This window comes from Pteronotus mesoamericanus, unplaced genomic scaffold, assembly GCF_021234165.1.
Source record: "Pteronotus mesoamericanus isolate MK-2021 breed Mesoamerican mustached bat unplaced genomic scaffold, CSHL_Meso_final scaffold_232, whole genome shotgun sequence".
NCBI classification, from domain to species: Eukaryota; Metazoa; Chordata; class Mammalia; order Chiroptera; family Mormoopidae; genus Pteronotus; species Pteronotus mesoamericanus.
The window spans coordinates 150,718-161,063 of NW_026555311.1; the positions used below are offsets into that span (position 1 = coordinate 150,718).

The window sequence follows — 10,346 nt, forward strand, 5'->3', positions numbered from 1 at the left end:
CTTTCCTTACCTTCTGTTACAATTCTGTCATAGGGAGATAAAGAAAACATTTCCTTTTTAACTCCCTAGCATTTGTCACACATTCACTCATAAAGTGTTTCATAAGGAGAATTCCACCTTCAGAATGTGGTCACTCCACTGTGGGGTCCTTATCTTTGCAATCTGGTGACCTGTGATGAGTTTTTAAAAATCCCTTAGATCTAAAAGAAGATGGATCTATATAATTAAATGGACGATTTTTTTTTTTACTATATCTTTTCAACCAACCCTTAGTACACACTGTCAAAAAAAAAAAAAAGAAAAAAAGGAATTGTAGTATAACATGTTGTCATAGTAACAAAAATACTAAGCTCACTGGAAGAGAAAATGGTTGGAAAAATCAAAGGTTGAGTGTAATTTTAGGATGACTTGAATATGTGTATGTGTATACATATATCTATATATATTTCTTTTTTAAAAAGTGATGGTCATAAACTAACTGAAAATGAACTGTATGAGTTTAATTAAAAATCAAATACCCTTTATTTCAAAACTGTGATTTGTGTAACTTTTTAATTTTGAATGGTACTCTATGTAATCTAGTTTTCTGGGAATTTATTGTGCTTTTATCTCTGGCCTTTAAGTCATCCAAATGATTCCTATAATTTCATTCATGTTGGCAAGCAGCTGGCCCTGACTTGGCAGTTTCTATTTTGCCCTCACTTTTATTAATGTTCTCTTGGTCTCTCCTGCATTTCCTCACCTCAACCACCTGAATTTAAATAATCTCTACCCTTAAAAATTTGCACAAAAGGCCTGCCAGCAGCCCTATTCCCAAAAAACTTTAGTTGGGGTACTGACTTATTTAAGTAATTTTGTTGTGCTATATCTATTCTTTCCCTCAAGTCCCACCTCATTTCTCTAAATATGACACTAATGTACAATTTAATCTGTCAGTACCTTGCTGAGGCCAAGTCAGATATATCAAGTGAGTTAAAGTAGGTGTAAACAAAATGAACTTGCCTAGTTCCCTGTTGCATATTTGCCAGGTTCTAAGGATATAACTGATTTAAGAATAGAGGTAAATTTCTACAACAGAGATACTCTACAGTCATAGAAATTGAAAACGTCATATTCTCTAAAAGAATCAGATGGAGTATAATGTAGAAACTCATAGAATCTGATCTGGAGAAAATCCTTACAATCTTAACTTAAACACAGTTCTGGTTATTGATGTTAGAGGCTGTTTTAACCAATGAAGTTGATGTGTTTGCCTTGATATGGGAAGACTGATCTGATATATCTTTTAAATTAGGATTAAAAGTTACGTGCAAAGAAAGGCACAGATCTTCAATGCATACTTCCATGCATTTTGTTGAATATATGTGTCATTGACCAATAACCCAATCAAGGATCATCCCAGCTAGATTGGGCTCGTTGGCCCCAGTTATTGCAACGTGTCTCATTTTATCCTATCTTCTTGATACTTTTACATCTGGAGATCTTTGTATTTCTCGAACCTCTTCTGTCTTACCATTTACCTCTTGAGGTGCTTTTCTCCCTCCTTTAGCTCACCAACATGAGTGTGGATTTGTCTTCTCCCCAAAGCCTGCCCTGCCCTGAAGCATCCAACTCTAGTGAACCTTCACCAGCACCTGAGATTTATGAGCCTGAAGAAAACGATGCATCTTGCAAATGTCATCTGCTGAGACACTCCATACAGAGACTGCCTCTTCTCTTCCTTCCTCCATTGACCTGCTTATTCAGAACAACCCTGATTCTTCCACCAGTCCCATCTTAATACCACTCACTTCTGTAGAGGATAGTATAGTGAAAGGTCAGGTCAAGGAACAGAGGATCGGAAACGTTTTTTCACAGACCCAGCTCTGTATTCTCAATGAGAGATTTCAGAGACAGAAATATCTCAGCCTCCAGCAGATGCAAGAACTTTCCAACATCCTGAACTTTAGCTATGAACAGATTAAGTCCTGCTTCCAGAACCAGAGAATAAAATGTAAGAGGTGGCAGAAGTGCAACTGGCCAAAGAATAGCAACCTTGTAACTCAGATGAGCTCAGCAACTACAGAGTCCCTGGGCCTCTCATCCTGTCATCACCAGGGATGTCTGGTGAGTGCTTCTGGGAACCTTTCATTGTGGAGCAACCAGACCTGCAGCAACCATTCCTGGGAACAGCCCATCTTGGAACTATCATTCCTAGAATAGTCAGACCTGGTGCCCCCAAGCCTGGAATAACCAGGTTTGGAACAACCAGGCCTGGAACAATCAGTTCTATAGTTATGGAGAGGAATCCCTGCAGCCCCAAATCCAGGCCAGCAAACTCCCATCAGTGATTTAGAGGCCACCTTAGGCACTCATGGGGAAAGCTATGATGCAATATTGCAAACCTCTCCTCTGTGTATTATATAGTACCCGGTAAACCATGGATTTATTCCCAGATTACTCCATGAACATGCAACCTGACTCCAGAAACATATAGCCATGAACATCCTGTGCAACTACAGGCATATTATTCAATCTCAATTTGGGCAGTGGATTTATCTCTCCTAGGATTTTTTTTTTCCTCCTAGGATTTTTCTATGTATCTCTGCCTTGAGATGCTGCTTCTCATTTTGCCTATTATGCCAGTTTGGAGGGGTGCAGCTGAGGTATGATGAGTCTAATCAGATTTCTGTAGCCTTGTTGCTGTAGACATATAAGATGTCTCTGGCTATAGATAATTAAATATAATTCTATTTAGAATCATTCTAGGGTATAGAATCTGAATCTCAAGAATAGAAAGTAAAAATACAAAGATGTGTGATAAAAGATTATTTGTGTTTTCTGGGATTGGGAAACTTGTTAAAAACCTCAATTCAGGTGAATGGTTGAGCTACAATATACTTCACTGATTTCCTCTGCCCCTTTTGCTGTTTTGCTACAACCCCCAATTTATTACTCAAGTATTTGTAGAAGATGTTTTATATTTTGCTATATTATGATACTACCAGTTTGGCTGGTTGATTTGTAAGTTTAAATACAAATAAATAAAACATCTATTTTTCCATTAAAAAAAAAAAGAATCATCCCAGAAACCCATTTGGTGTTCCCTTTTACAAATGTTCCACCTCCTATTAGCAACAACTATTTTGATTTATATCAGAATTTGTTTTGTCTGTTCTTGAAGTTCCTACAAATGAGATCATGCATTCCCATTTGTGCCCGGCTTCTTAGATCAGCATGTCTCTGTGACTCATCCGTGTTGCTGCATGTATCAGCAGTTCCTTCTTTTTATGGCTGATCACTCTCTGCGATATGATTACAAAGAGCTCATCTGTTCTTCTGCTGATGAAAATTTTAATTGTTCTCAGTTTGCAGCTCTTGGGAATAAAAATGCTATCAAGTCTTGTACAACTGTTTTCTTGGACATTTGTTTTTATTTTCCTTGAGTAAATACCCAGAAAAGAAATTCCAGGGTCAAAAGGTAGGAATGTGTTTAACTTTGTAAAAATGGCCAGTTTTCCAGAGTGGTTGTACCATTTTACACATTCACCATTTGTATAAGAAAGTTCCCATTCCATGTGTCATTGGTGTTTGATATTGTCGGTCTCATTTATTTCAGCGAAGTCTTCATTTTGCATTTCTCTGATGGCTAATGATAGGGAATGCCTTTTTTGTGTTTACTACATGTTTGCCTTCGGCTTTTCAGGACATTTGCCCTTTTTCATATTTTTTTTTTGGTATTTTCATAACTAGTATGTAGCAATTCTTTATTCTGTACTTAAGTATTTTTTCAGATACAGTTCTGTGAAGTATTCTCAAAATTTGTCTTTTTTATTTTCTTAACTTTCGATGCATAGATTTAATTCTGCTGCAATTTGTTTTATTATTTTTTTTCTTTTACAGCTTGTTGTGTTCTAAGAAACCTTTGCCTACCCCTAAGCTGTGAAGATACTCTTAAATTTTTTTCCAGCAGCTTTATGATTTTAGATCATATCTTCTTTTCTACGGTGTGAGCTTGTATCCGAGGTTCACTTTTCTCATGGCTGTATTGAGAAAATTCTTCATCATTGTTTATTAAAAAACTGTTCTTTCCACAGTCATTGCAATGCCTTTGTGAGCATCTATTTCTAGAATTTCTATCATGTTACTCTAACCTACTTTATCCTTATGCCAAAACCACACTGTGTTGATTATGGTAGCTTCATAAGTCTTGAAATCAGGTAGTTTGAGTCTTGCAAATTTGTTCTTGAAACATACATATTTTAAATTTAAAAGTTATGTCCTGGTCAGTGTGGCTCAGTTGGTTAGAGCATCATCTTGTAGACCAAAAGGTTATGGGTTCAATTCCTGATCAGGGCACATACCCAGATTACAGGTTTGATTACAGGTCAGAGAGTATATGAGAAAACAACCAATTGATCTTTCTCTTTCTCTCTCTGTCTCCCTTCCTTTCTCTCTAACAGCAATGAAGAAATGTCCTTGGGTGAGGATAAACAATTTTTTTAAAGCTCCATAATTATTTTGATATGCAGAAATAACATAGGAATGAATGCATATATACATTTACATATGATCCCCTCCCCTGTGGGCAAAGCAAAAAAGCAAAAAAGAAAGAAAGAAAGAAGAAAAGAAAATGAAAGCACTGGTTTATCCTTTAGAGATAGAAATTGTCATTGAAATGGAGGAAATCTACTTTTGATACTATACCCTGTGAAAATGTTTGATTTTTAAAAATTAACCCATGAGTTACTTGTATTTTTGAAGTGTGTTCATAGTGAGATATGAAACTCCTTTCTTTAATATTACACTGTATTTAAAATTTAAAAAGCATTTTTTCTTCAAATAAATTTACCACTTTACCACTGACAAGTATAGTTAATAGAAAGAGGAAGAAAAATTGTATTTGTGATTTTCTCATGGGGATCAATGTTTAGAGGTTTATCCTCTCAACAATAAGATATTATTGGTATGTAGGGGTGCTTAGCATGTTCAAGACAACTGGATCAGTACAGTAGGTGGTACAGGTGGGATATGAGTCTATGACATTTTAAAGTCCACTCTTTTTTAAAAAAAAACATATTACCTCTTTGATGATGATAGTGATGATGATGATGATGATGATGATGATGATGATGATTCTCCTTGAGCTGGTACCTAGGACTTGAGAAAGAGAATGCTATTGCTGCTGGTGCACAGGTCTGTATGAGGAGTTTACTGGAACTTAAAAGGGGACTCTGAAGTCTCTCAGGGAAGCTCTTCTCCACACTCACTGAGACGTGCGGAGCCGAGCTGAGCATTGCTCACAGCGAGAAGGCAGGCCACCCGCCTTCCAGCGCATCTCTTATCTTTGGTGTCTCCAGCAGCGACCCCAAATGTCTTTACTAATAAACCTGAGCAAGTTATTCCAGCTCTATCGGCTTGCCACTTACTCTCTGAGGCTTGAAAATCATTCTTTACATTCTAGGAAATGACCTGAATTTGGCTCTTAAACCCTCAGCTGAAGAATTTTCAGGATGTGAGCATATAGACACTGTGAGCTGTCATCAAATTGTGGGATATACTACAAGACTGCTGACTAGGTTAAATATTCCTAAATGAAAAACAAAATAAGATCTTGATTGAATACTCACAGAAATACCACACATATCTAATACTTAATAAGCCAATTTTCCAAAAAGCTACAGACACTAAACCTTTCTCTCTCATCCCAGAAGCTCACATCTGCCCTGATTCACAGCACAGAAGCAGCCACATAAGAACCTCCTCATTTTTCCATGACAAACCCACAGCTTATGTGCTCACCACTTGTTAAAAAGGACACAATGTCATTGTTCCCATGGGAGGACAGGCATTTCTCCTGCTGCTGGAATAGATCTCAGCTTCTCAGACACTTTATTACTAGAAGGGTTCCTTCCCTGTCTTTGCCTTGCCTCAATTTTATTCTCGCTACATAAGGGGCATTTGGGGAAGCAAACTTGCTATAGCTTGTTTCATCCTAGTGCATAGCCCTCCCTGGACTCTGCCCCTGTAGCTGTCACCCCACTCTTCCGCTGCCCTCTGGACAGAGTCTTGATAAACTCCACATGCTTCATTTCCACTGCCCTTTCCCCTCTTGATCCTGATGCATCAACCGCTTGCCCTCACCTCCCACTTTCTCTTGGTCATGATGTCAGTGGCCTCCAATTCCACTGGATGCCCATGACATTCATACCTCTTTCCAAAGAATTAGTCTTGATTCTCACCTGAGACTGCAAACTTCTTATATTCTCTTATATCCTCACAGTCTTGCACATTTATATCTCCACATTATTTACCTTTATACTGTGCTTACAATGAAAGCCCAGCATGTTTTTATTAAAATGAAAATAAATACGAGTAGTCTCTTTAAAAATATAACTTTTCCCTAGACATGCAGAATTGTCTTGAATATCATATGATAGCAATTTAGGGAAAAAATGACAAGATATCAGAAGTCATTTTTCTTTTCCTAGAGTTTTTAAATTGGCAATGTCTACCATGAGTGTGAAGTGTTTGAAACAACCATACAGATCCAGCCTTATTTACCCAGGGTTCTTTGAGGGGTGATCCTATCTGATCAGCCCCCTCCAGACACCTAATCTTGGGTACAGTTATTGCATTTTTAACTGTATTGTATTCTGGTCTTTAAAAATACATGAAACTGCTTTTGCTGTTAATTCATGGCTTTATGAGGACAACAGAAAGGATTAGTTGGGGTTTACAAATCCCAGATTATGTAACAGACTGTAAATTTTTTGCAATTATGTATTTCTGCATATTTAACAAGTAAATACTTTGCCTTATAGTAGCAACACATGTTTTTTTCACTGTGGTGCTGGTCACCACCACACTCAAATGTGACTACAGGAAGTTTGTATATCTTACCTGTGATTTTCTTGTCTTTTGTCACTCTTGCTCTGTGTCATCAGGTCCTGTTTTGGGCCATTTTCACAGAATTATCCCTCTTTGTTTCATGGTTTTTATGGTGATTGCAGGTACTTTTCATTGCTTTTCTGATTATGGGTCTTTATGATTCAGAGTTGAAATCAAAGTCAGAAGTGGGGGATGGGCTAAATATGCTTAAACACATTTTTTTTTTTGGTCCTACACAATATTTTTAAAATGTGATTTATTTTTTAGCAGTTCAACAGCAAGCCCTTTTACCTAAGATGAAAATTTCCAGTTTCATAACAACCAAGAAATCTAATCCAGCATTTGCAGAGCAGTATCTGACAGGTTCTAAAGAAGGTCTGTCCTCTTTCTAGAGACATGGGGTCCAGGCTTCTCCCTGACACCACCGGCTATGATTCTAGTTTTCAGTTTTCTCCTGACGTTCTTCCTGGCATTTGAATATGTCAGTTTTGGCTCCTGCAAAGTTTTCTGCTCCAGTTCTCTCATCCCATTGCTGAGCATTGCTGAGAATGTCACAAATGATGGACAGGCACAGGGCTGCTCCTCCTATCCCTCCAGCTCTGCTCCTATTTTTCCTACAAAGTGCTTGGACTTAGAAAGGGTCATCTCCTTCAGTCTGTGCACCATATAACAGCTGCTTGTCTTGCCATTGTTAGCTGAGCATGGTGTCAAGTTCCCCCAGAAAGGGAGGTTTATGCAGGATGTCTTAGCTTTGGGCACTTGGATTGAGTGCTCCTGAGAATGTCTTTCCTCCTGGCAGGGGTTATTCCTGTGCTCCATCATCAGTATCCTCTGGACACAGCCACCTGGAATTTAGTGCTGAGCTAATTCATACGTTGTGTGTTTCTTTGAGCCAGAACAAAGGACATATTTACCCCAAATGAAATTACATGGCAGTGTCTTTCATTCTCTCTCCTTTCAAATTTGACTCCACAGGAGGTAAAGAAATGTAATATGTTTTTATTCAGATTACATTTTTACTCATTATGGCTTCCTGCTATTCATTTCTACACAAGTTTAGCCAGACATATAAAAAGAGTGGATGTATCTTCTCCTATTAATGAAAAATAACATTTTGAAATTTTATTTTTGTAAAGGAAGGTTTGAATTCATTTTGGATATGTCAGACATGCCAACATTTTAAAGATATTAAAATAATGACTCTGTCGCCACTTGCTTACTTAAATGGCACACACATTATTGAGTGGTTTTGAGCTGCAGAATTAGGGAATTTACATTTCTATCATTATAATAATATCATTTACCAGGAAAAGCACAAGCATTTTTTGGCTTCCAAATATGGTTATTTAATTATGTATGTCTTGGAAGCCAGTTTTTATTAGGTTAAGCCCTGATGGCTGATTAAAGTCAATAGCCACCATCCTTTAGGATTTTCTTAAGTTCTGGCAGATGTGAGAATAGAGTGCATAAATGCTTAAATCCCCTGATAGGAAAGAATTATAGGCTATTTTAATATTATGAGCAAGCAAGGCTATGACTATGTTGCCTTCAGACTGTAAATCTCTGTGAGAAAGCATGACCACACTTGGCCATAAATCCTGTTACTGTAATGATGTCAATCTGCCTTTTCATTCATAACTCAGCCTTAGAGTATGCATCTTCTGTAAACATTTGGAATGGATTTCACAACATCAGGTTGAATCAACAGAAATGTTGTAAGAAGACCAAATAGCACCCACTGATTTCTCTTCTTGCAAATTCTCATCATGGGATTGGCGGCCTTGTGCTTTCCAAGTGAATCCCTGTTCTGGAGAAATCCTCTCAGTCGACAGAATAAAATAGGACTGAAAGAACTCACTAAAAACCTTCACTATTCAGCTTTAAGTGTCTTCTCATTCCCTAGTCCTTATTTTGTAATTACTCAATAAATTCCAATGAATCGTACTTTAAAAAGAAGACAAAAGGTTTTCTTCTCCATTCTGGAGGCATATTCATTTTCACTCAGTGCAGCAAGCTTTCTAGTATGACCCTGGATTCCAGCTGGATCTGGGCTCCTCAGTAGAAGCTTGTAGGATTTATAGAAATGTATTTTTTAAACTTTTACATAGCAGTTATATGACTCACTTTATGACTCACAATTACTATTTATTCAATGTTTACTCTTAGAATAGTGCCTCATGCTCTCCACATACAAGCTGTTGAAGATTTCTGGAATCTGGGTGTTATTGTTCTCAGTTTTCAGATGTGGAAGCTGGGGATTAGTGAGGTCACATAGCTTGTCTACAAGGAGCATGTTCTGGGCTCCAAGACCAGTGTTTTCAGGTCACTACACTCATCATAGTTAGCTCAACCACAAACACCTAAAATGTCTAAGGCGGAGCATTTGGGGATCCTGCAAGAGCTATTACAATCGCCTCTAGAATTGCTGTCACGGAAGTTCACCTCAGTGAACTAATGGCACTCGTCTGCTCTCTTCTCCCTCTGCCATGAAAATGCAGGTTCCCCAGCCAAAGCTGAAAAGTCAGAAACAGATGCATCTAATAAAAGTACTGTGTCCTAAATAGCCCTGGGCAAGTTTTTAAAATTATCTTTACTTTTTACGAGGGATTAAAAAATACATAAAATCCACAGGAAAGAGCTCATCATCTATGAAGGGTCTCTGAGTTTGAAAGACTCTGCAGTGAAGTTTCTAAAGGTTTCTAACCGCTATAGAACCAGGTGTTTCAGCAGACTGCAAAACCCCAGGAGCTGGGCAAATATCGGGTTTCCCACGCCCAGGTTCCGATGACAGGAACAGTAGAACATTCCAGAAAGCAGAAATTAAAACCCAAAGCAACACCCTCAAAGAACAGTGTCTGGCTGTTATTCCATATTTCCTTGCACAGAAGTTGAGGGCAGAGTCTGTTGCTGTGCATCTGGGCCCAGCACTGTGTTCAGAGGCAATCTTTTGGATTCTTGTCTATCGGTGTATGTTAATAATATCCATTTCGGAACACTATTGCAGTCTTTGTGCTTATATTGCCTTGAATTGAAGACCTTAAAGAGCTATCCCACAGAGCACTATCACTCTCAGAGAGTGGTTGTTATGAGTCTATTTTCCAGATAGACCCAGGAGAATGCACTTGCTGGGGGTACCTATTGGAAGGTGTGCCTGAAAGTTGTGGCCTTCTGATCCTGGTGTCTCTGGTCAGATAGGAATGAAGGGTAGGACAAGTCTCACTCATTGTCAGCAAGTCTGGGACACTGTATGCGAATTCAAATTCTGTCAATGGATCGCATTTTAAACAAACTTAAGGAATACAACACTGATCCTTTAAATGTATTTATTGATTTAATGAACATTTATTAAGCATTTGCAATGTGCCACGTAGGTATTCTCTCCAAGATTCTGACTGCAACTTTGAAAATTTATATCAAAATCTCCAAATGTTCATACTGTTTGCCTAGTACTCTTCTAGAATTTAGTCTAAGGAAAT

At 38.0% G+C, this 10,346-nt stretch overlaps 1 pseudogene; it reads left to right on the forward strand.

Annotated features, from left to right (window-relative positions):
* Positions 1–1,558: 1,558 nt before the first annotated feature.
* On the forward strand, positions 1,559–2,476 carry LOC129085407 (homeobox protein NANOG-like; annotated as a pseudogene).
* Positions 2,477–10,346: the final 7,870 nt, after the last annotated feature.